The 25584-nt window shown below is 42.2% G+C and overlaps 1 protein-coding gene and 1 long non-coding RNA gene across 3 annotated transcripts in view; both read right to left on the bottom strand.

Moving 5' to 3' along the window:
- LOC109319035 overlaps positions 1-13335 on the bottom strand; it is a 23881-nt gene extending 10546 nt beyond the window's left edge. The window contains exons 1-2 of the long non-coding RNA XR_002103369.1: positions 13253-13335; positions 749-752 (exon numbers count right to left, since the gene is read on the bottom strand). This is a non-coding gene — a long non-coding RNA (uncharacterized LOC109319035). The remainder of the gene's footprint in view (positions 1-748; positions 753-13252) is intronic.
- Positions 1-25584, bottom strand: part of NKAIN3 (Sodium/potassium transporting ATPase interacting 3) — a 621440-nt gene that overhangs the window by 451395 nt on the left and 144461 nt on the right. The gene's annotated exons all lie outside the window — the stretch shown is intronic.

The raw sequence follows: 25584 nt of genomic DNA, 5'->3' as shown, positions 1-25584 counted from the left end.
TGACAGTTGCCGATTATTTTATTTTTCTACTTTTAAACACTATAAACTACTGTGATTGTTTAATTTGTTTCCTGCACACCTCTGAGGATATAACTCCCTCATTAAATATTAGCTTTCCCTGCCAGCTGGCTGTAAAGTTTAATTTTGACACTCATTTAAAAAATGGATTTTTGCCACAAAACACAGGTTCTAAACAAACCAAAATATTTAGGGCAAATTTAGGAACTGAACCAACCTACTTCTTCTGTAGGTATAAAAATCACAGGTACAAACATGGGAACATAATTTGTGTTTGCAATCAGTTGTATCAGCTAATAAGCCTTGATTTATGATGAGAGGCTGAGGAAACTGGGCTTATTTGGCCTGGAGAAGAGAAGACTTCATAGCAGCCTTCACTACCAGAAGTGTATTTACAAAGAGGATGGAGCTAGACTGTTCTCAGTGGTGGCAGATGACAGAATAAGCAGCAATGATTTCAAGTTACAGCAAGGGAAGTTTAGGTTAGATATTTAGAAAAATCATCTCAGTAAGATGGTAGTAAAACACTGGAACAGGCTACCCAGAGGTGTTGTGGAATCTCCACCCAGGTAGACAAAGCCTTGACTGGGATGATATACTCCTGCTTGGAGTAGGGGGTTGGACTTAATGACCTCTTGAAGTCCTTTCCAGCCCGAATTGTCTATGGGCGCCTATACATGTGCTCGACTCTCCTGCTGCCTGCCCCCAACTGCCTGTCCTTTGCTGCTACTTGCCTCACTGCTGCATCTGTGAGGTGGATGACTTTGAGACAACTCCAATAATTAGATTCTATACATGCAAAATTAGAACAAACTTATAAATTTTCCATGCTTGGAATCTAGTGTTTTGGGGTGGGTCATCTTCAATTCCAAGTTGTCTTGGATTTAAGTAAATGCAGTAATTTAGTCACTCTCCACTGGACTCTTTCTAATTTGTCTCTTTCTTGAAATGAGGGACCCAAAATTGGGCACAGTATTTTAGATGAGGTCTCATCAATACCTGAATAGGGTGGGTGAATCACTATATATTCAAGAGGTGCTCTATTAATATAGCCCAATACCTGCTATATTCACAACAAGAGCATAGTGTTGGCTCCCACTCAACTTATTTTTTGTGACCCCCCAGCTCTTTTCTCTGAAGTCCTGTATCTTAGCTAGTCCTTCCCCAGTCTGTATTTGTGCATGTAACTGTTCCATCCAAAGTGCAGCACTTTGCACTTCTCCTTGCTGAATAGCATTATACTCATTTCAGACCATTTCTCCAGTTTATCAATCCAAGCCCTACCCTCCAGAGTGTCTGCAACTCCATCCAACTTGGCATCATCTGCCAATCTGCTATGCATGTACTCAATACCATCTTACGAATTGCTTAAGAAGATATTGAAAAATACTAAGTGAAGAATAGACCCTTGGGGAGCCCCACTTGATATCGTTTCACAACTAGACATGGAGTGATTGATGATTCACCCAGCTGTGTATACACCTTACAGTACCTTGGTCTAGTCCAGGCGTGGACAAAATACATCCCATGTAACCCCTAAAAAATTTAGAAGATTAATATTTATCTGCCCTTGGCCAAGGGGAAGCCCGGCAGGCTCCTACAACAGCAGGGCCTACCCAGCCCTGCCCCCCACAGCTGGAAGCCCCAGCAGGAGCTTCTGGCCTGGGGACTGCATGGCTGCCCTGCGCCAGAACTGCAGGCAAGGGAGAAGGGGAGAGAAAGGTCGGGGGTGGGGGGACCCTGGGCAGGGAAGGAGCCTGGGGAAAAGCTGACTGCGGGGTGGGGGAAAAGTGACACCTCACCAGCCCCATGGCCGGTGCCCCCACTGAAGCCCCTCACAGCCCTCCTGGGGCTGCCTGTGCCTGCTCCAGGCAGCCCCAGGCAGGCTGCAAATGGCTGCAGCAGGGAGCGCTGGCCACGGGGCAGGGGACAGGCCACTCCCCCCCCAGCTTTTCCCTGGGCTCCTTCCTGGCATGGAAGTAAGCAGCCCCTTGCCCGCCCCATGGCCGGTGCTCCCTGCTACAACAGGCACAGGCAGCCCAGGGTGGGCTGTGAGCGGCTGCAGCACGGGGCGCAGGCTGTGAGGAGGGCAAGGGGCTGCTTCCTGCCCCCTCCCATGCTTAGGACCAGATTCTAACATGGCCCCGGTGCCAGCCTGGGCTGCGCAACAGCTCCAGGCTCACCCATTAGAGCTGCACATGGTGACAGCAGCTGTGTTCCCCACGCTGGCCGCACTGGGCAGTGTTTACCACCACTGCCTGTGGGCTGCCCAGTGTGCAAGCTGAGTAGGCAACAGCAGCCAACACTGCCTAGCATGGCAAGTGGGGGAGGGAGGCAGCAGCTGCTGCCACGACACACAGCCCCAACAGACAAGCCCAGAGCCTGCGAGGGGTCCAGGCTAGCAGCGGGGGCGGATTACAAGTTGATGCTGAGTGCTGGGAAAAGCAGCCCCTCACCCGCCCTGTTGTCAGTACGCCATGCCCCGTGCTGTAGCTGCTCACAGCCTACCTAGGTCTTCCTGTGCCTGCTCCAGACAGCCCTGTATGGGCTGTGAGCAGTTGCAGCAGGGAGCACCAGCCACAGGGCAGGCGAGGAGCACTTTTCCCCATGCTCAGCACCAGTTTCTTCCCTGCTGCCAACCAAGGGATCGGGGCTATGCACTGCCCCCCACCTGTACTGCGGGGCTGGGGGGCACTGGGAGTGAATGGGCAAGAGGCCATCTGGAGCACAGGGCCCACATCGGTATCCCAGAGCCAGTGCCAGTGGGGCCCAGAGCAGGGTGGCAGGAGCGCAGGGTCCTGGCCAGCAGGGGCTCTATGAAGCCAGGCCACTCCCTGCTTTCCCTGCTGGTACAGCCCAGTCTGGCTCCACAGACCCCTGCCAGCCTGTGCCCTGCTTTGGGCCCCACCAGTGCTGGCCCTGGGACATTGGTCCCAAGACATTGGGACATTGGTCTCAAGATGGTGACCAGGGAGCAGGGCACCTGTCAAGGGGCGGGACAACCCATGTGGCCCTTGTTGACAGCCTGCCAAAACTGGGTAAGCAGCCCTCCACCCAAAATAATTGCCCAGCCCTGGTCTAGTCTGAAATGCCTCAGATTACTAATGAGAATATTGAGAGACAGAGTGTGAAAAACCTTCCTAAAAATCATGGTATACCACATCTTCTCACCCTCCATACACAGAGCCTGTCACATTGTCATAGAAGGAAATCAGGTTGGTCAGGCATGACTTGCTCTTCATAAATCCATGCTGCATGTTCCTGATCACTTTGTTTTCCTCTTGGTGCTTCACAACACATTCCTTGAGGACCTGCTCCATGATCTTTCCAGGTATTGAGGTCAGGCTGACTGGTCTGTAACTCCTTGGATCCTCCTTCTTCCCTTTCTTAAAGATGGGCATGATATTTAGCTTTTTCCAGTCATTATGTCACCCCCTAGCCATTAAGTCACTCCCCTAGCCTGCTTCTCCCTGCAACCTGTTTGGAACCCACTCAAGGGCCTGCAGGAAGTCTGCCAATAGCAGTCCCAGGAACTGCAAATTGAGTTCCTGGCTTCTGGCCCTTCTGCAGCACAAGTCCTGCCTGTATTGCCCATAATTAGAGCCAAATATAGGAAGAGAAAAGTAATAGAATGATACCTAGACAGCCTCTCTCAGCAGTGCCCCCTCTCCTTTCTATCCCTTCCTTATCCTTTGTATTCAAATCATGCTTTGTATTTGAATGCCTTCTCCCTGTAAGTCCTTCTATAGCATCTGAAAAGTGAGCTGTTGGTTATAAAAGCTTATGCATCTCTAAATTAGTCTATAACATCCAGCTTTTCCCTGCCTTGTGTCTGACTTCAGACTAACACAGTTAACTACCTCTATCTCTTCAAGGAATGGTAAGCACTTTGTAGAACACTTTGGTGCAGGCTGCAGTGTAAGGTATAGAAGAAAAAAGGCAGTTTGCTAGTTAAAAATGGCCCTAAATACTAGTGCAGACATGTGGCAGGCAGACTTGAACTGTGGCACTCAAAGGCAACTGCTTTGAGAAGAAAAGTCCTTGTTACTATTAATTGAAATAATGTTTTCAAGATGTGCTTTGTGCTTTTTAAAAGCAAAGTCTTTGAATCAATACAAGGGGAAGTTTCTGAGTTCTTTACTCTAACGTGAATTAGGACTACTCCACATAGCTGCTATTATTCCTCCATTGCCATTATTTAGCAGCGTTCCATCTAGTCACTTAATACATCTTGGAAGAAAGAAGAAAGTAGCCAGAACTGCTTTGTTGTCTATTTCCATGCGATGACAGTGACAAAAACACAAAGAAAAATATGACTGGCTGATTAAGTACTTGTGAAAACTGGCTGAAGTGCCATATGCATCTGCCCTGGGCAAACCAGAAGAGGGAAAAAGAGAAAGTGAGAATCAAGAACAGGGGGAGGAATCGAGATCCAGTCTGCAGCAGGTGGGTATGACCCCTTGTTATTATTTTTAGTGATGACAGCTAAAAAACTAGGACTCCATTGTGCCTGTTGCTGTATAAACACAGAATAACAAAGTGGCCCTTTCTGGAAAGAACTAAGTAGTTCCCTTGGGACCAAAGCATTTTTAACCACTGTGCCTCCCTGTCCCCTACTTCAGGACCTCAATGAAAGTGGTATACAAAATGGCTATGAAGACTCAGCTCACTGGGGTATCACCAGTTCTAAATATATTTGGCTGGATTTGAGAGCTTAAACAATTACACAGAAAAAAAATCAGTCTCAGGTTGATTGAAAATGGTCATAAACTCATGCTAATTCATTTAATAGTTTCAGGTGAAAAAAACCAAACTTGAAACTGCTCACTGTGAGATGTTTTAAGCCAAACACTTTAATATTTCATTTTGGAATTAGGTTTTGAAACATGTTTTACTACTTTCTGCAAAATGGAAGTTAAAAAATCTGATGATGTGATGAAATAGTTGTACTGGGGCGAATGAAACACACTGTTCAAACCATAACATATTTCCTTTTTTTTGTTTAGTCAGTGACATGCACACACATACAAATATCAATTTTTGTACAGTTTTAACATCAAGTGATACAGGGGACAAGACTAAGGCAGGGACTTTTGTCCCAAAGACTTAAGCAATGCTCATTTGAAATGGCATTTGGCTGTACTGCATGAAAGGCAGGACATTACTGTCTTAGAGGGAGTTGTCTACAGATAGATGCATGCCTGGATTTAATTGCACCTTGAATCTCCTAGAGGTGTTTATGCGATTACTTTAAAGTCCAGCTCTGACAATATTAGCAAAAATTAAATATCTCTCATGCTCATGTGTTAAACTTGTTACAGTCTAAATATTTTTTTTCAGCAGAGAATTCTCTTCCCGAATTAAAAATTGCATCAAGTCTTTAACTGAGGCCCTTAATGAACTGTATTCTAGCAGTGCATCCACCAAGCCACTCCCAGGTGTGTTAAAGTCTTAGTTAAAATAAATAAATAAGTAAAAATTAAGAGCACTGCTCTTCCACAGAACAGGTTTTCTGAAGGTGAATAGACAATCCAAAGTGCTCCACTATCACAGAGACAGACCTTCCTTCCTTCCTGGTTTGCACTCAGTTATTGCACTGACTAGCGTTCAAGCCAGTTGCAGCAAGGTATTATTTAGCCCAAATTAATGTTAGGAAAAACAAGAAAAAACTGATGGACAGAAAGAGAAAACATTTTCCCTCTCTTGCACCAATTTGTTTTGGCTTGCTCTGGTTTGTTGTTTATTTTGCATCACATAAAGAGATGCCAGGGGTCTGTCTTCACAAATTCCTTGTCTAGAATTTCATTATTCTTTCTCCTCCCACAAAAACTGAGGCTGGTATCATTAAGCCACTATTGCTCTCACTGCAGGTGATTTCACCTCCTCTTATCTTTGTCCCTTGCATCTTAATTAGGAAAGGGAGAATGGCAATGAATTAAATCAATCAAATGAGAACTTAAATGTCAAAATTCTAAATCTCTTCCCAAAACAGCTCTGATACTGACTAAACATATTTAATCTCATCTAATCTGCATCCAATTCCTTCCTCTTAAAAATCAAGGCAGAAGGTCTCTTAGAAATGTCACAGGCTCAGACACACAGGCTAATACCCTTTCCTAGGCAAAACTCCCACTGAAGTCAAAAGGACTTCTATAAAAGCATGAAGTTGCAACATGTGGCTTACCATCATGAAGCTCACTAGTTGTCAGATATTTTTAATGAAATAATAAATCTATGGTTATTAGCTGTTTTTTGATAATGAAGTCATGTGAGTAGTCTCAAATACCAGCATAATGAAAGCTACTGTGATTCTTTCATAATAGAACTTAAAGAAGGAAGAGGAGGGTTGATTTGTTTAGGCAGTGACCTTCAACCTTTTTAGACTAAAGACACCCCACACTGCACTTGAGGGACCCCTTCATAACTTTTGTGAATGGAGTGGCATCCTATTTAAAAAACTAATTTCTATATTACAGTGCTTGTTTCTTTGCAGAGGGGGTTGGCAGTAGGAGTAAGGGATCAGTCAGGCAAGGACAAGCCTAAGCCTGTGCTCATCTGCTTATCTCCTTGCACCTCACTGACCTCCTCACATATTGTGACACCCTTCAAAGGATCTTATGGCACCACAATTAAGAATCATTGGCTGTATGATCATATGACATTGTTGTTTAGGTGTCATATACAAAAATGAAACACTGAAATCGTTTAGGATACACAATTTCAAATATGATCTAAGTCAACTTCAAAACAGAATTGTGTTTAGGATAGCAAGTAAAATTCAAAAATGATATTGCCTGAAGCCAAATTTAAACCAGATAGTGGTGATAGCAAAAAAAAAAAAAAAAGAGAATTTTGAACAATTCACAATCTAAGTACATTTCTCCAACGGTTAAGGGATTAATACCCACAGGGCACATCTACACATAGAAATAATGTGAAGCAATAAACTCCAGAGTTTATTGCTCTTGAATTTATTGCTCCTGGGCGCACCATCTGAACATGTATCCAGAAGCAATAAACTCTGGAGTTTATTGCCATTTGCACATGCACCCAGGATCGCAACACGTTGAGCCTGGTTGAAGCAGCCCTGGCTGGCAGGGAGATCTAGGTAGGGGTCAGCCTGCTAGCTTGGGGCTGCTCCCCCTGGCTCAGTATGCTACAGGGGTGCTGGCTGGGGCACAAGGGTGCTTCACCACAGGGCTAGCCAGCAGGCAGCCCCTGCACTGAAGCACTCTTGTACCCTAGCAACTTCTATATGTGTGCTGCTGTGGAGTTTTTTACTTATATTTACAAGTACTGTCCTGCTGCAGAATAAATTAATTTACTTCAGCCTTACAGGGGAGCATGTGTAGGCACAAAGATGTTTACTGTACAGTTGATTAGTCTGTGATTAATCAGCAGATGTGCTCACAATTGCTGGATTTAAATCTATAGTTTGTACACTTTTAGTGTAATTTTATGTACACTAAATTGCCACATCACAAAAGATCTCAATAATAAATTTCATAATATAAAGCTGGTCAGGATATTCTATCCTATCATGGTAAATGATGACCTAGTTTCAATTATCCCAACTTCTTCACATCTTGGCTGACTAAGGTTTAGGATATATCTGGACGTGAAACCTTCAGCACCTAGGAAACACCTGCTAATAGAGAATGCCAAAGGTTATCTTTAAGCATCATGGAGTAAAATTCACAAACAAGGGTCAAATTAATCTGTCCTGGATGTGAATATTCTGCAGTTTTGGATCAACTCCCAGCAGAAAAAGTCCCAACTGAATTAATGACCATTATGAACCTCAACACATTCTGCTCCAGGTCCAAGGCTTAATATTAGAAAAGATATGGCAAAAAAAAATATCACACAAACAGATATAAAATAAAAACAAAAATATTTCAACCTCCTCCCCACCTAACAAAATTCTATACACTTTTCACCATGGGACAAGGATGAGAGAACAAACCTGTACCAGATTTTAGTCACATTGCTTAATAACACTACTGAAAAGCGTACAGACACCATAGTGATAAGTGCATTATTGGAACTTATACATATTTATATACTGTACTGACAGTATTTGGCTTAAATTTATCATGGCTACTTTAACCAACCCATTTTAAAAAAACTCCTGGACCTTCCATTGAGGAAGCACTGAAGAAAACTTTTGAATTGGATTCCACATCATGGAAATTAAATTTATTTTCTTTTTAACGAGGCCATCAGGACTCAAAAACATCACTTTAAAATCCAAAACAAAATACTGGCTGTAAGGCTTTCTAAATAATGGCATACCCCTGCAAACTTTTAGTGACACTAGCCATCTTACTGAGGTTCTCTTTGAATTCTGCTCACATGAATAAGGCTTTGCAGGAGCAGACCCCCAGTTTCAACTTAATAACTCTAGTTGTCATACCACATAACTCTTCTTCGATGTTCACATTGATAAATGTCAGATGTTCACATTGATAAAAGTTGCCGCCACACTGCTGCCAGCAGCTGCCCCCACACTGCACCTCTGTTCACACATGGCAGCAGCCACCAGCACCACTGCACTGCTGCCACCATGCCCCACACCACTTGTCCAGAGCAGGGGTGAGGGCAGCAGTGCCCCTCTGCAGGCCTCGCGTACCTGCTCAGCTGGGGAGGGGGGAAATCAAACATGGTGGCCACCACCACACTACTATGCCCTGCATGCTGTGCATCTTTCCCACTGCCGGTCACAGGCAAGCAGTGCAAGGTACAGTGGTGTCGGTCCAGTGGTGGTGGCAGCTGCCGTGTGCAAGCTCCCCCTATCCCCCTGGCTCGGCAGGGAACTATCCCCGGCCCTGCTCCTGGGAACGGGCACAGAACGAGCTGAGGTGGGGGGCCGGCAATGCCCCTTGCCCTTCCGCCACCACACCTCAGGTTGTGCTCTGTTCCCTCCCCTCTCCCCGCCTGCCCACCCACCTGCTTGGGCTGAGGGAGGGGAAGGTGTTGGGGAAAGCCCCACCAGGAGTACCCATCAGCCAGCAGACACCCCTTGTCTCCCCCAACACATCTTTACTCCCTCAGCCCCCAGTCAGCTTTCCCCCCAGCCCTGCCCCACAAACCCCACTTACCTCCAGGAATGAAGAAGACTGATACTGAGGCAGCCTCCAGTAAGTGAAAGTGTCGGGTCCTGCCCTTCCCTCTCTGGACAGGGCTGGGGCTTTTCCACCCCTTTTGCAAACAGCTCTAGCAGGCTGGAACTTATCTATGAGCTAAATCTTATTGATAAGGCTTAATCTATGAGCTAAATCTTATTCAGCTAAAGTGAGCAGACATTAACATTGAAGTATTCTGACACTTGGGCATCAGAGGTGACAGATGCTTTTCCCCCTACCTCAGGCCCTGCTTCACACAGAGCTTGACCCCAAAGATAATGATTTTGGGCCCTCAAGAGCTAGAGGGAACAGCAATAGGAAGATATTTCCCTGGGTTTCTTTTATCCAGAAGAGAAAAAAGAAAGTCAGGATGCAGGCACAGAATTCTCTTATAAGAAGCCAATTCACCCTTTACTGAGTATTTTATTTCCTTTGTATACAGTTTTATTTTGAATATTCTTTTTATGTAATTAATTCTAATCATTCATTTTTACCTGTACTTTCTTCTTAACTGCAGAGAATCTTGTTCTGAGAAACAAATAAGTTGAACCACTGATTTTTACATGTCAGGCAGAAATAACATTCACCCAGCAAAAACACACCGCCAGTTTCCATTCCATTCCATCCATTCATATTCCATTCTACATTCCAACTTCCATTTCAGTCTACACTGGAATCAAGTGTTGGAGGAGGAGGTTTGAGAGGTTTAATGAAGCTATAATATGACCAACAAGGTATGAAGACTTTTTGTCATGCAGGTTTATTGTAAAAAGCTATTTCTTCAAATCCTATAAGGCCCTAAAAATGAAAGAAAGTTGTAATGAAACAAGACCTCAGATCTGAAGCATTAAATAAGGGGCATGTTGTAAATACCCACCATTTTTGTACTTAAGGCATGGTATTTAGATCTCTGTACCCCTGTCAATTGCACTAAATCATTCCAAAGGTTTGTGAGGATGACTAGTGTCCACTGAACTCATATAACAAGTTTGTTTTTCATAGTGAACATCAATAATCATCTGCTTTGCTATCTTTTAAGCAATCTGATTGTGGTTTCACTTGTGGAACAGTTCAACAAGGCATAAGCTAGTTATTAATTTCCAGAGGCCAGAATCTTGTTGTTTTAGGGAGCCTGACTCTCAGACAGTAGGCTTTATCTACATATCTACATCTACAAAGTCAAACTAATTTAACTTGTTTCTAACAAGTTCAGTCTTTTTTTGGCATGAGAGTAGCCCGCATAAGTTGATTTTAAACTGAAATAAACCACTTCTATATTGATCTAAGACTGCTCATACCAAAGCTTATCTATTAAACTGCATTCTCCTTGAGAAGTAAAATATCTCTTGTTTTACTCAAAGTATCTAAAAAGGCAGTTCCTGGAGTAGCTGACACAGATACCTAAATCAAAGTAGTGGATTCTGATCTAGAAATAAGGCACCTAAAAGTTAGGTAAGCACCTCAACACTGAGCACCCGCCAAGTATTCAAGTCAAAGTAAAGCAATAGGGAAAGTAAAGACTGAGAACCTATATGGCCCAAATCAGGTCTGTCCACAATTAGCCAAATAAGCCTTTTTACCGATCTAGCTGCAATTATTACCCCTGTTTGAGATGGGAAACAGATGTGGTAAAAGCAGAAGGATTTTTCATTTTAACTATGGTTTAATATTTATTATCCACGCTAAACTACAGTATCAAAAACAACAGTCTGTTCTCCCCCTTGTTTTTGTCACTACATGGAAGCACTCAAACATACCTCAACATGTCTATTTTAAGGTGACAGCCTATTACAGAGGACCTTTGTTAATAACACAGGTATATATTAAAATATGATAATGAAATACAGTAAATGCCCTGTTATCTGGCATGAGTGGCAGGATGGTGGGTACCAGGTATCTAAATATTCCGGTTAGCTGAGGCGGGTTGTTTTCAGCCAGACTTGGAGCAGAGGAAGGCAGCAGCACAGGGTGGACTTTCCAGCCAGATGCAGGGCAGTGGCAGTGTGGTGGTGGCAGCAACCACGAGGTGTAAACTCCCCCCTCCTCCCCATGTCCAGCCAGATGGAATTCTAGCCAGTAGAGCATGCCGGTTAGTAAAATGCAAGATAACAGGGATTTTACTGTATAGTGATGTGAAAACAATCTACATTTGTTAGGGGTTGTATTTTCCAGCCTTGATGCCTCCTACAATACATTCTGTAGTGAGCACTGAAGCATTTATGCAAAACCATTTATCTAATTAAAGAACTGTGGGGGTAGATTTATTTAACTTTGCCATTGTTTCTATGAAAGGATCACTCAAGACTTTTCTCAAATCACAAGATTAATCTTTGATTAGAGAATGAAAGATCCTAGATCTGATGATGACCTGCATCCTGAAATCATTCAAATTGCATGGGATGTAAGTCCATGCAGAATTTGGCCCCAAGTTTAGGAGCCACCTATTTATCTATGGTTAGAAATGGTTTCTAAAGGCTATAGGCCCATTGTGGATAAATAATCACAGAAGCCTCAAAGTGAAAAGATATATGATGAAAAAAAGAAATCCCACGCATGTGTCTGTAGGGACTCCTCATACTTCCTTGCTTCATTACTTTTTTATAATGTACTCAAGTCTTAAACATAATTCCAGACTCTTGTTCAAAGAACCCTCTTAGAAGTTACATTCAGCTGGTTTATTATCAAGGTCAAGTTATCAATAATTACTTATTTAAATATCTTTCTGTGTTGTGATAGAACATTTAACTTAAAATATACTTTTCTTGGCACCTGAGATCTGTAATGATGCAGCAGCCCAATGGAGGGGGAAATGGGGAACATAATTTGCCTATTGAAATTACCCATAGGGCAAGCTTTCCATCTGGAGCAATTGATCTTAAATCAAGACTCCTAGCCAAATCAATTAACAGTTTCAATTATCTCAAGTATTGATGTCTTTGGATTAAGGATGAACAGTGTGAGCATACATTTATAAATAAAAATCCTAAGGTACTATGCTAATTCACTTCCAGGCTTATGATATACAATTGAATCCTTATCAAACTTGTTACTGCATCAATAAGCATTTAAATAAGACAGGAAATAACAAATGAATATATGGAGAATTTCCACTTGTGGAAAATAACTCAGTCATACATGACTCAGGATTTCTGAGGCATTTAGCTAAGGGTTTCAACCTGTTCAATAGAGATTCCTTTAAAAACCAGCACAGACAACTTTCCACACACATAATTACATATCCCAGTTGAGTACATTTTTAGTATCTGCGCATATTTAAAAAGCCCTTCCTGTTGCGTACTTGAACAAAGCTGGTTTAGTTATAATATATTTAACCTTCCTAACCTCTAATATTCAAAAGATATTCAATCTTAAGAATCTACCTCACCATCGCAAATCAAGTCATTTCATAATTAAATAATCCACTCTGGCTACACAATTGTGTTTAAAAGACTTCTTCCTTGCGTTAATCTCATTTTGATATATTAAATGGATTGTTTAAATCCAATTTACTTTCTACCACTGTAAACCATTTGTATATTTTTTTGCACTTGATTAGGTCAAATTCAATAGGTTGCCTAAGGAAGTTGTTGAATCTCCATTGTACATGTTCAAGAAGAGGCTGGATAGCCACTGGCCAGGAATGAACTAAGTATAACTATAGGCATGTTCTACTGTGGATGTATCCCATGCATCTAGGCTTTGCTGGTTGCCACATGGGCCTTCTGCCACTACAGTTTACTTAGAAACACTCAGTGTTGATTGCAGCCAAGGCTGAGGATTTTGACTGGGGGTGCTAATGCTTCTTCTGGGACCAAAATCCATAGCTTCCTGGTTACAGGGTCTTGCCCCTGCCACTCAGGATCAGACCAACAGCCATATTTGGGATCAGAGAGGAATTTTACCCTATGCTCATATTGGTATGGACTGGGGGGTGGAGGTTGCCTTCCAATATAGCAGGGGCCTGTAGCCCTCTTCCTGGGTCCACTCGAGCATATTTTAGCAACCTTGGCAGCAGCAACATGTTGGCAACCACAGTCCCCCTAGTTTTATCTGTAGAAGATTAGGGTGCTATGTCTTGTATTATGTATGGGTTGGCTGGGTAGTTGGACTAAGAAGATAGACAATGGATTTGTATAGGGTGGTTTGGACAGGGATGATCCTGCCTTGGTCTGGGGGCTGAACTACATGACCTCTAAGGGTTTTTTCCAGCCCTACTTCTCTGCTGGGCATTTATACACGTGCTCTGGGAGTGGGGGCATTTTAATTAGAATGGCTCCAAGAGCACTCTAATTAAAGTGCCCAGAATGTCTCATGTACTAACGCCCCCACACTTTGAAATGGTGGCAGGGACACTTTATCAGAAGCTCATCAAATAAGCTTTAGTTAGAGTGCCCCACTACTATTTTTAAGAGTGGGGACGCTGGAGTCTGCTGGACCACAGTAATTACCATGCTCCAGCAGACTCAGTTAATCCAACATAATTACAGCACATTGCGGCAGTCTTGCTGCTTGTGAATAGGCCCCCATTGATTCTAAGTAGTCAGTTTCACTTTCTAGTTCTGATTCAGCAATGGAATTCTGTTTGCATCTGGATCTGTATATGGACAAAGGGTGCATCTACAGGAGACACTTAATGCACAGTAGACTAATTCTACCGTGCATTAGTGCATCATGACAAATGCCATTCTAATGGACTAATACACAGTTGAATGAGTCTAGACTACTGAGCATTAAGCATCACAAAAACTACTGTGCAGTAGTGCCAACTACTACAAATTTATATAGTACCTCATATTAGAGGTACTAAACTTAATGCACAGTAGCAAAAGTGCAGTAATGGACATGTAGACATGCCCAAAGTGAATTGATTTAAGCCAGAACAAAGTCACAGTTTGGAGTTACTCCCACTTTCTATCCACATTCCCTATGACAAGTTAAAATGGAGCCCTGATGACTGGGCCTGTTCCTTTATGGTCACAATCAATGTACAGGCTTCAGGACTATATTAACACCCCAATGTGTGCATAACTTGCCATAATTATGTGTTCACATTAAGTTAAAGAGAACTCTGGAACTAGCTCTATTCTTTACATCTCCTGTTTTTTAAACAAAAGAAGGGGGAGGGGGAAAGAAAGCAGGACAGGGAAAGTGAAATCTGTGAGGTGCAGTCAGGTTCCTAGAGCCGTTTCCTGCAGCATGGGACAGAAACACCTCTGGGGCTACACAGGTGGCCAGATCAGTGAGGAACGCAGCGGAAAGCAAAGGTAAATGGTGGGGTGGTAGTCACTAGGGTGTCAAGGGATAAGAAGCAGGATGCCTGCTTTCCCCCTGACATGCCTCTGCTTTCCCCACCTCATGGTCCTCCCCACTGCTTAACCTCTACTTCCACCTCACCAGCCCCCTTGATTCTGCTTCTCCCATTGCCTGATTGTCTGCTGCTGTTTTCCTGCTGCAATAGGAGGAAAAATGTAAGAACCCCTCAATTAGATTTTAGACACAGAAAAATATAACAAATTTATAATTTTCCATGTATAGGACCGAATTATTGGGAGTTATCTTAAAAAATGTGAAGTCATCATAGATTCAAGTAAATATGAAAATAGCAGTTTTCAAATATTTGAAAGGATGCTGTAAAGAAGAGGGAGAACTACTATTCTCCCTTACTGCAGAGTAGGTACTTATGGCAATGATTTTAAACTGCAGCAAAGCAGATTCATATTATATCTCAAGGAAGCTTCCTAACTGTAAGAAAAGTAGGGCAACAGAACAAGATACTTAGGGAAGCTGTGGAAACTCTTCAACTGAGGGACTTTCAAAAATAAGCTGGATAGACATCTGCCTGAAACATTTTAGGAACAGCCTATCCAGTACATGTGCAGGAAGTTAGACTAGATGGATCTTAAGGTCCCTTCCAACCCTAGGTCCCTCTGTGATAAAACTGAGCCCAGGGTGTGATCAGACTGTATAGTCAAATGATTTTGGTCTGATTCACTGTCTACTGAAACCACTGGAAGACTTTTCACCTTTTACTACATCCTTTAGTAAATAACTCAAACAAAAATAAATATATGGAAGGAGCATTCACTTTAGTCACTTAAGTAGGCCAAACAGCGATTCTATTTACAGCAGACAAAAAAATGTTCGGATTTGTCTTGAATTGTTGCATTCCTATATAAAAGTAGATTGAGACAACATTAGTGAAAGAAACTGTGCATTCTGTTCCAGACAATTCATTCATATATCACCCATCATGCAGGAAGAGAGTAGTTTTTAATCAGTCATTTGAGACTATTCATCTGCAGAGAGAGAGTATCCCTTGCAGGAAGGTAGAACATTTAAGCCTGGAGGCCATATTACCAACATTTAAATTATACCCTATTGCCTCTGGTAGCAAGGAGTGGTATTGGGGTGAACAAGAAACACCCTACAGTTTTGCAATTGTGTCTTTTTCTACTTGAAAACCTATATTGGGTAAGAGCAGAAGTGAATGTGTAAAGGACCTTACTGCTACAAGAGCTAGGGACAGCAGTTACACATAAACCAGTTAAGTGATCAGAAACTGCTTTAAACCTGCAACAGAACACAAGTTCAGCGCAGAGAAACCAGTTTCAAAGTGGCTGAAACTGGTTTAAGATACACCTGACTGAATGTAGTATCCAACAACTGATTTGGGTCAACCCAGTTTATGGAACTTCTGTCCATAAACTCCAGAGAGCATGGCTGGCCCTGCCCCTCTGCTCTCTAGCCCGAGCAGGGGCAGAGGCAGGGACCTGGCCACAGCAAAGTGGGCAGAGAGGGGGTTAATCTTTCCCTTCTTCCCCTCCCCACCCCACTGCAGCTGGGGTCTGCCAGTCTGTGGACAAGTGGCCAAGGCAGAAATGATGGCTTGGGCTGACAGACGCCAGCTCTGGTCCCAGGAGCAGAAGGGATGGAGGAAGGAATTAACCGCCACCCTGCCCACTTTGCCTTAATGGTTCCATGCCAGGATGGCATCTGGCTACAGCCCCACCTCCACTGCTGGAGTAGCAAGGGGAAAGGGAGAGGCAGCAGCCTGTCAGGGTGCCCCAAGGAGTGCAAGCACAGAGGGGGTTAATTCCCCCCCTCCATTCCCTGTCCCACCAGCAAGGACCACAGCCATCCCAGCATGTGCCTGTTAAGGCTAAGGGGGCAGAAAGGGGCACCCTTTCCTTCCCCCTCCCTTCCCACCAGGAGACTGCAGCTGAGACAGAGCAGCCCTCTTCTTTCTCCCTGGCCATCATGGGGCAGGGCAGAGGGGGGTGGCTCTGTGAGGTGCTGTCCAGCCCCAGAGGGGGCTCTTCCTCCTCCTCCCCCCCGCCACTGCAGGGTGGGAGAGGGGTTCTGTGCAGTCCTACGGGGGGGACTCTTCCCCCTCCAGTACCACAGAAAGCCCAGCTTCCCACTGTGCAGTAGCTGGGGGGGGGGAGGAGGAAAAGAAAGAGCTCCCCTCCCTGCCTCATGGCAGTGGGGGAGAGGGAGGAGGAGGGGGAACAGTACTCCTCTGGAGCTGGGCAGTGAAACTGTCTGTCTAGATTGCTTCTGGCTATCAGAAAGCTGCTGTAGTGGGCAGGGTACTCCCTCTCCTCCTCCTCTTCTTCACCCTCCACTATGGGGGTCTGGCCATGCCCCCATCTGGCCATGCTCCCTCCCCCCACCTTCCAAACCCTGCAGGGCAAGGTGGGGGTTTAAACCCCTCTTCAGTCATACTCAGTCCTGTCAGGGTCTGCCACACCTCCCTTCTACCACCTCAGTTTCCCTGAGGAAAGGAAGGAAGGGTGTGCTCTACCACCCCTGAGTTTCTGGCCTGAGCCACTGCCAGCATATACCTGAATTTATGGAATGAAAAGTGAATGTCTATCCACTTGCAAATCAGTTCAATCTCTGCAGGTTAGACTAAATTACAATGGGCATCATCAGAAGAGACTGAATCAATTCAGGCTTGGTGTTTTTAATGTTTAATGTTTATCCCTAGCTGAAGTTATCAGCTTTAGCTCAACTAAGGCTCCATATAAAAACTGTAGGTAAGTCCTGAGTATTTCCTGATCATGTTGAGCACTCTTAATTTTGAATGAATGCTACACAGTTTACCAGTGGCTTTGGTCTGTATCATTCCACTTGGCCCAAGAGAAATTTTGTACCATCAACTTCCTCACTTTATCAGATTCCACAGGGACACTGAATCCATGGAGTGAATTTAGCCCTAGGTCTGCAGGTACACATATAATAAAACTCCAGCAATAACACAGAACTCCTGCCATATATTTCTCCTTTTGTGCAATCATCAGAGGTTTTCATAGAGCACTAAGACCATACAAGTCACTAATAGCAAAAATGCAGCAATACTTTACAGAGTAAGACTGGATAGGATCGGATAGGATAGAATAGGATAGGATAGGCCTGTCTGCAATAAGATGAAGTATAGCTGAGGCAGATCTAGTTTCAGGCAGATCTAGTTTCAGGATCCAGCTGGAAATAATCAGGAAATCAGGCAAATCAGCCCTCAGGAAGAGGGCTCCACCCATACTGATCTACATAAGCTAGGACGGACCAGATAGCAGATATCTGAGCAACATAATATCTTGCAGTGCCTCTAGACTGCTCTGAATGTTTAGCATAGACCCTCCTGGGGGTTCCTGCTTGCTCCTGTTTCTGTCTTGAACCTCCTGATCTAGATCAACTGTGTGCCCTGATCATGACCGTCTCAACCTTTGGCCTGCTATCCTGTACTGGGACCGATAACTAATCTTGAGTTTGGCTTCCATTATGGTAAACCACTGATCTAGCATAATCCACTTGGCCTAGACAACTCATCATCAGCTCGATCCCAAACTCACCACAGAACTCCTTACTGACAAGAGAAATCTGAATAAAGCATGCACCATAATTTTATTCCTTACCTACTGAGTGAATTCCAGATTTCCTATAGGCCAGAAAAGAACACTTTGATCTGAAGTCAACGGGATGGCTCACTAGTCTCAATGCATTTGGTTTCAGGCCCTACATTACAACCCCAGCTGTAAGAGGCAGTTTTAAGCAATGCATAGGAAAATATATGCATTACATTTAATTTCTTGCAGGTCAGCATGGTGTTCTTCAGACAAATGAAAGTGATCACACAATTACTAATTATATGCAACACTCCAGTAGAGACTGTAGACATCACCAAAAAAATGCCCATTCATATTCTTTCCAGGGGCTAATCAATTTATTTCTGCTTCATATTTCAAGAATTTGATGTACATAGTATATTGTTTACATGTAAGGAACTGAGAAAAAGCTTAATAGCTTGTGTAGATATATTGAAAAAGAAAAGAGTATACCATGACTTTTATTCACATCTTCTGCATTTCATTTATACATGTTAGATTGTGTGTGTGTGTGTGTGTGTGTGTACACACACACACACACACACACACACACGCGCGTGCAATGTTAGATTACCTACATATACGATAGATTATCTAGTATGAAAAAGCTGTGTGACAAATTTAAACTTTCTGCTTGTATAATAACCATCATTAGGCCAAGGTGTCCTGTGATTAGAACGGGCCAAATTTATTTCAAGGCCAAATCCATTTTCACTTTTCCAGACAAGGGAATTCCACAAGGGAAAAACATGATCCCAGTCTTTATTAAATTTAATGTACTTCATATAACAGCATTGAAGGTTGAGTAAAATTCATTTGAAATACTACTTTATTAATTGTTGAAGTCAAGTATGCCACAGTGAATTCATTTACTCTTACAATTTAACTACAAATGAGAGGAAGAGTGATATGATTAGATTTAGTTTGTGTGTAATTGAAATTAATGAACTTGGCTAATGCAATATTTATAGTTGACCTTTATTTGAATTATACAAAAATGCCTGTTTTGCTTCAGATGTCTTTGATATTTACAGTCTGAGGTTAGATCAAGATTACTCCTTTACACAAGGAAGTTAAATTGACAACTGTTAAAAGATGTGGGTCTTTACCAATTCAGCTGCACTACACTTTCTCTTTGCAGACATTTAGTGCTTCTCGTCTTGTATACAAATGCTATTCCCAAAAGTTAAGACTTACAAAAAATCATTAATGCACTTGTTTGTATGTGAATAATTTATTCACATCTTGGTCCACCCACCGATTTTACTGACATTTAAATGTGATCTAGTTTCAGAAGCACAGTCATTAATATTAAAGAAATGTGAAACTAGGACAGAACTCTTGTGTTGCATTAATGAAAAACTTATTAAGCTGAAGTATGTTCCCATTGTCAAAATTAGCAATGCAGAAATGCTAATATTGTTCTCCAAGGATTACAACAGCACATTCCCACTCTGTTAGGTATTTGGTATTGCTATGATGACTATGAAATCTTCCTTGCAAAATACTGACATAGCAATTTTGTAAACTTTGAAGTAAGCAGCAGACTTATCTCTACTTAGACAGATGGGAAGCTATATTAAATTTAAATCAGATAGAAAAAACTATATTAAAACTCTCTCAATGTATTTTAAAAGTAAGAGATGACATAAAATGATAGCATATATCAAAAGCAAAATCCTCCTCAGCTTACTCATGATTAAACCCTATGCCTTCAGAAGAACTATTCATTTGAGAAAGGTGAACAAGAGTTGTCCCTTTAAAATTTGGCTTTCCCTTTCTGCCACCAGCATATTTCATATTAAAGTAATCTATTTGGGGTTCTTTTCATGAGCTACTATTTACAGCTGCTATTTCTAACGGCATTTATAGGCAAAGTTGGTTAGAATAGCAGCAACATCATCTTCACCAATCAGCAAGCTTCTGGGTTTTGAATGCAGGATAATGTACATTATGTTATGGATTAGCACAACCAATTATGTGCGATTCTGCAAGGCTTTATTGACAGAAAACCTGTAGTCATTGGCAGTCTGTCAGGTAGCTTTTAGAGAATATACAGGAGGAAGAAAGGTAAATAAATGAGCAGCAGCTTTGTATACAGAAGTAAAAAGAAGCAGAAAAAGAGGCAGGCAAGCCGGCAAAAAGCTTTTGCCCTGGTAAATATTTCTCGTTAGGGAGTCTTATCCACCAGTATAATGTGACTGCAAGGAAGGTCAGATCAATGTAATTTCTCAGGTAAATGACTGTCAGGGAGTGCTTTGATGGCTAAAATTTGCAGAGCTCCAATATATGAATATGAATGAGAAAGGAAGAGAGAGAAACTATATTTGAAAAGGTCTAAGTATCCATTTATTTACCTCCTCTAGTGCTTATCAGCTTCTTTAGTTTCCCTCTATCTTCACCACAGAGGGCTTTAAAAACATCACTTGTCTAAATGTAATTCATATTCATATATAGCAGGAAGAATGCAACAGGGTATATCTCTTATACTATTCTTGCCTGCACTACAAAAATATAAAACAGAATTGAGTAGTTTGTTCCCAAATGAACAAATGGAGCACTTACCAATAAAAATGGAAGGCTCACCAACAGAAAAATAATGAAAATGGAGCAGAATAGCATCTCTCTCTCCTGAGTGGGTTTAATATAAGGATATAACCTAAGAACAGAGGGTGGCATAAACCATCCTCTAAGGCTCCGAAGCATACTATAAGGGCTACATTGATTTAAGGATTCAAGCTAAAGTAACAAAACTACATAGTACAGATGAACAAGTGCAGCCCTGAATGAATACATTACTGAAATGATGGGTGCTTAACCTGTCTATGTGGTATACAACTTTGGCTTGTTGGCCTGCAATGGATCTATGAGCCTATAGGTCCTAAGAACCATGTAAGGGCTTCTAGGTTTCTTGCTCAAAATAAAGCAAATTTCTTGTCTGACAGACAAGTTGTATGCGTACAGCATATTAAGTATCTGATGCACTCTGATTAAAGTCACTGGAACTGGCTTCAATGGGAGCTAGATCAGGCTGCAGGTTCTTATTATGCACATATACACCATATTTCATGGTGTATAAGTTGACCCTTGGCTTTCCGATTTGAAAGGCAAGGATTTTCATAGGCATGGAATATAAGTCATGGCCAGGCTCGCCGCTTGGCTAGCATAGTTCAATCCCCTGTGAGTGCCACTGCCTTGGCTGTGCCAGCCAAGCCTCGCCCTAATCTGCTGCGAGTGGTGCTGCCTCACAAGGGATGAGGCTGGGCTCGATGCTCAGGTGACACAGCCCAGGCAGTGCCACTCACAGGAGATGGGGCCGTGCCAGCTGAGTGTCGACTCCAGCCCCATCTCCGTCCCCTGTGAGCAGCACACTCCTAGCCGAGCACAAAGGTCACCACTGCTCGCAGGAGATGGGGGTGGGGACAGGGACACTGTAGCCCCATCCCTTGCCAGCAGTGCTTCCTAGGCCATCCCAGTCAAACACTGAGCCCAGCACTGCTCACTGGGTATGGTGTATAAGTTGAGGTTGAATTTTAAGATTTAAAAATTGGGCTTCAAACCTTGACTTATACACTGTGAAATATGGTACACAATAACAAACATACCCATTCCCCAAGAGCAGCTCTCTTCAGCTGTGTTTCTTCCATCTTTAATATTAAGTATTTAAATACAAAACTTATACTTTATCTGTGAAACAGGTTCCATACCACAGTAAACAGCAACTATAAAGAAAAGAGAAAAAACACAAAAGGCAAAATAGGAAACAGAAAATAAAATAACTTTCTAAAATTGTTATCTGTCCATACTATAGCCAAGAGCACTCCCAAGCCAGAATCGTACACTGTATAGACAAGCTAAATTACAACTTATTTAATTCATTCACAGTGCAATACAGTTTTGTTACTTTAGATTTTGGAGCTTGAATCCTTCAGTCAAGCCAGCTCTTACAGTATGCTTAGAGCTAGTGCATGCCATGAAGCTAGTTGTTTCAGGTTATGTCACTACATTAAACATCTGAAGAAGAGAAAATTCTATTCTACTGCATTGGCATTGTTATTTTCTCTTCCCTCATATTACAAGGTTGATGAGCCCTCTACTTGTGCTGGTGGGTGATCCATTTGCAGATCATTTGGGAGAGAACTATTCAGATATGTTTAATATTTCTAGTCACTAAAATCTCCTGTTAGATCCCCAGAGGCTTCAGACTCCCTCCTCCACAAGGAGCCTAGCAGCATGAGGTCCTCAGCTTTGAAAAAGCCAGAATGGCTAGGCACCAATGCCTATATTTTAGTGAAAAAGTCTGTCAAAACAGGGCTGTTCACACAAAATAGTTTTACATTTGAACAAGCTGACAAACTATTTTTCCCCAGGAGTTTCTGAGCAGCTCCTAATCATTTACCTGATAATTCCAGGAGGAAAGTAGGGACATCCCATTCTTGGCTGGACTACCTATGCAAAAGTTCAGACACTAAATATAACAGTTACCTAGTTTATGTCTCTTTTCTAATTGCAGGTAGGACATAGTGACAGTACAACTGTCTCAGGACAGAGAACAGCAATTATAAAGAAAATTAGAGGATGACATAATTACATACTGCTGCTTTTAGCTTACTTTTAAGCTTTCAATTGCTAATCAATACAGATTTTAGTACATCATTACTATGCCAAGGTGACGGTAATAACAACTGTATTAAGAAAGATTCTTTCTGTATTCCCCACTTTTGATTAGTAATTGACAACTTGCATAATTCATAAGAATCTTTTTTCTTTTCTTTTTCCTGTTTCTTTCCTTTGTAGCAAAATTCCACTGCTAGGAAATTCTGCATCCTGCATAGTGTTGCCATGGAAATACCCTCAAAAAAAGCACTCCTGACTTCAAGGAACTTGGCACCTACTCACAGTTCCATATAATTCAGCTCAAAGAGAACTAGAACTAATTACCATATGGATTTTAGAATTATTATTTTATTTAAATTAATAGATATTGAAGAATACACATAGTCAAGGGCAGGGGCTCCCAAATTTCTCTTGCATACCTTTATGCAAGACATCTCTGCGGGGTATGCGGGAGAAATTATGTGATGGTGGATTTAATTTTAATTATAATAATAATTGGCATTTAAGGGGTTAAAATATATGCTGTTAGGGGTACGCAGGCAGCTGGTAAAAGTGGAAGAGGGTAAGCAATAAGAAAACTTCTGGGAACCCCTGGTCTAGGGCATAAGGCACCAAACTGGGTGATCTGAGTTCTCTTTCTAACTCTGTTTCTTGAGCATGATTTTCAGGGGTGTTAAGTAGCTTAACTCCCATTAACTTTAAATGGAAGTGTGAGCGCTTTACACATGCAAAATTCAGGTCTTTAACCAATTTGTTCCTTACTTTCCCACACTGTAAAACAGGAATAATCACTTTGATGAATATTTTTCAGTCCATACGAATGAAGCACTACACAAGTGAACAATATTACTTTTATTCTTAATAAAAGTCCAGATTGATCAGGGGTAAAATCATGCATTTATTTTGTGTGTGCAAAATACACTTTATTCCTGTTAGGAAATTATGAAATGACAAAAGCCACATTTTCCTTAAATCCTTTGACTATGCAAAAAGAGAAAGCTGTGAAACTTCTCTTGCAGACCAGAGAATTCTGAAACATCTACAGGTTTGTACTTGAAAGGCCCAGTGCTGAAAGGATAATTGCCCCCCACCTTCTGTAGATCTAATTTTAATTTTATTGAACTGTTTACATAGGAGAACCGTGGCTCTTTTGCTCAGCTACAGAGTAGAGGAATGTGACAAGAAACCCAAGGAAGGGAATGGAGGATGTGGAAAAGGTGAAGGAAGTTCCCAAAATGATTCATACCAGGTGCCAAACAAAAAAATCCAAAAATATTGGTGTGCAAGTTAGAATACCCAAGGGTGATTTCCCCAGGTCTCTCTGGGGGCCTGAAATTTTAAAAGAACAATACATAACCAGTAAAAATGCATTTGCCATCTTAACTAACACATTTTAAAGCTAAACATAAATGAAGCAATTTCCCCGATGGTCTTCAGGTACATCTACACATGCATTTAAGCACAACTTAATTTAATGTGCATTAAGCTAATATGCATTAAGTGATTTTTGGCAGGGGTCTACACATGCAGGGACTTGGCACTAAAGTTAATGCCAAGTCCCTGCAGCTCTGCCATGTACTCCTAGTGGCTGGGCAGACCCAGCACTAAAGTTAGTGCCAGGTCGTGTCTACACGTGCATTAATGCACTTTAATCACACCTAAAGTTGATACCTGCATTTGCAAGTATCAAATTTAGGTGTGAATAGAGTCATTTCACAATTTTTAATGCACATTAAGGGCACATACATGTACACATGTGCCTGTAGTGCTCATTAAATTAGGCTAATGCACACTAACACGTCTCATGCAGATGTGCTCCCTTGTGCCCGAGTTTATTATAGGTTTGTGGTGAGTATGACTGTTGTTTCTCATCCCACTTAACATCATTTTAGAACTGAATTGAAAGATGTCAGCTCATATCTAGGATCTCTATTAAGGAACAAATCCTTACCCAAGGACCATTCCAAGTGTTTGGACTTCATGTTCACCAGATGCACAAGGTTCCTCTCAAGCTCCAAGCAATTGTACTCAGCTGAAGGACAACACTTTGCCCTCCACAGAAAAAAGCACAAAAGGATCTACAACATGTTAGGTACTCAGAGCTAACTCTCATCCTTATCCCTTTGGGGCCTGTTCATAGCAGTACAAAGAATATGTGCTGACTGATGCACCATGCGTTGCAAAGTCCATGACTCTGTGCACTCACCCAAGAGCCTAGTGGAACCACATCACTTCTGTTTGTCAAGTAGTCCTACAAAGCTAAAGAGGATGGGAGAGGGTTCTTGTATAAGCCAATGGTTCTCAATGTTTTTAGCCTCAAGACGCCCTCCACAACTCTTGAAATAGAGTAAACTAAATTGAAAAATAATTTTAATGGATTTATTTACTACAGAAAAATAATAGATTAATTTTGTTGCAAAGAACTCAGAAAAAACACAGCAGATCAGAACGGTTTTGACACTATGGATTCGTATTTGAAATCTCTGGGTTTATCTTGTGAAATATGTAGGTGTTTGCATATCTAAAAGTGTTAATGTGTTAGGTGTGGACCCTATGACATCCTTAAAAGGATCTCACAACATCCCATGGTCCTGTAGCACTTAAGATGAGAATTACTGGCACTAAGCCAATGGTTATCCAACTATTTTGTGCCTTTCAGTGGGCAGCTGCATGGATACATATACCTTGAATGGAGAGTCATGGATGCAGAGAAAGTCTGTATGAAGTCGTAGAAACCACTCCACAGTTAAGGATGGTAATTTTCTATGGCAAAGAGCCCTGAGTAGTAAAAGGAGAAGACCAGGACACATGAAAGGCAGAAAAAGAGGTAGCAGAGCTTGGAAGAGGTTGCAGGCTTGGAAATGAAGAGCCATTAAGAAAGGGATAGAGTTGAGTGGGAACACTACGGCAGGCATATGCTACAAAAGACAGGACGGCAT

This window comes from Crocodylus porosus, unplaced genomic scaffold (assembly GCF_001723895.1).
Source record: "Crocodylus porosus isolate Cpor-Errol unplaced genomic scaffold, CroPor_comp1, whole genome shotgun sequence".
Classification (NCBI taxonomy): domain Eukaryota; kingdom Metazoa; phylum Chordata; order Crocodylia; family Crocodylidae; genus Crocodylus; species Crocodylus porosus.
This window is presented reverse-complemented; position numbering and strand designations above follow the sequence as displayed.